Here is a 1,579-nt window from a genome sequence, read left to right on the forward strand (position 1 = left end):
TTCAGCAAGGCAAAGAAGAATGAGAAAGTACTCTGGGCCAGGCCGCGAGGACCCATTGGGCCAACGGATATTAAAATTATATTTTGTTACCAATAGTTGGCCTGAAATCTTAAGAAAACTACAAAAGTTAGAGAAGTGGAAAGATAGAAGGGAAGAACTGTTAAAAGAGGCTCAGAAGGTCTATGTACGTAGAGATGAGAGAGGCAGAAACAGAAAGCTAACATGATGCTCACAATTGTAAAGCAAGTGGCCCAGGGAAGGGCTGGCCCTGAGGGCCAGAAACAGAGGCCACAACAATATGGACAAGAAGAGGAGCATATGGGTCACAGAGAAAAAGGAAGGGACCCCTCTCTGAGCTTTTAGATCCCAAGGCCAGCATTCTCCCCCCTCCCCTTTCCAAAGAACAGTTTCTTTACTTAACAGTCCTGATACTACCAGAAACTGAACTCATTATACCCAAACTTTAGCATGTTATCTCTGAGGAAAAATGTGGCAGTTTTAAATGCAAGAGGCTGTGGGCCTGGAAACTGCATTCCTAGAAGAGGCTGCAGGGCCTGCCTCTTTCCCTCCTCCACCTTTTCTTCAGCCTCAGATGCCTAATTGGTAACTTAAAAGCTTTGCAGCATTGCTGGGTTAAATAGTAAAATAATAATAATAATAAAAATAATACCTAGATATTTTGAAATAACAGGATACTGAAACAGTAATTAATCTGAGTTTGCCTTGTATGGATAATGCAGAGGATAGGTTTGAATCTATTAATTGAATATGTCTTGTATTTTATTTGAAATATATCTTTAAAAATATGAATGTATTACTAATCTGAGAAATGCTAAGTACTTAACTTACCATCTAAAATTTGAGGCTTCTAAGAATTAAGTTGTGAAAAGTTATATGGTTATGATAATAAAAGGCATGAAGTATTGAAATTCATTTTTGAGAAAAATAATTCTTGCATTTTCTCTGAAAAAACAAGTAATTAGAATTATGATGTAGTCTTTATATGTATGGTCTTTGTATGGTATGTGTTTGTGTATTATGTGTGGTAAATTTTCAGCTTCCAAATGTCATTACTAGGATATAATAGTTTATTGGCCTGATTAAAAAAATATCAAATACTTATAAATTAAGCAGAATTCTGTGGTTTGAACCAAATTTTTAATATTAAAAACCAGTTTCAGTTTGACTGAATATATCTTTTAGAGTTATTACCATAAAATATATGTTTTATCCTAGATTTACAAAGAGTTTATGATATAATCTTTTTGGTTAAGTATATTTAACAATCTTTCCAAAGTTAAAATGTTAAGACTTTAACTGAGAGATGACTTTGAGTCAAGGATTTATTCTCAGGAGAAATATGTTTGAACTAAATTGGGCCAATTTAATGTACTTGAAATCATGTGGGAAGCTTTGTCAAATAAAAATTAATAGTGTTCTATTTATACACATACTAGAGTCCCGGTGCACAAAAATTTGTGCACTCAGGGGGGTCCCTCAGCCTGGCCTATGACCTCTTGCAGTCTGGGACCCCTCGGAGGATGTCCACCTGCTGGCTTAGGCCCGCTCCCTGGGGGAT

The sequence above is a fragment of the Myotis brandtii genome, unplaced genomic scaffold, assembly GCF_000412655.1.
Source record: "Myotis brandtii unplaced genomic scaffold, ASM41265v1 scaffold2378, whole genome shotgun sequence".
NCBI lineage: Eukaryota > Metazoa > Chordata > Mammalia > Chiroptera > Vespertilionidae > Myotis > Myotis brandtii.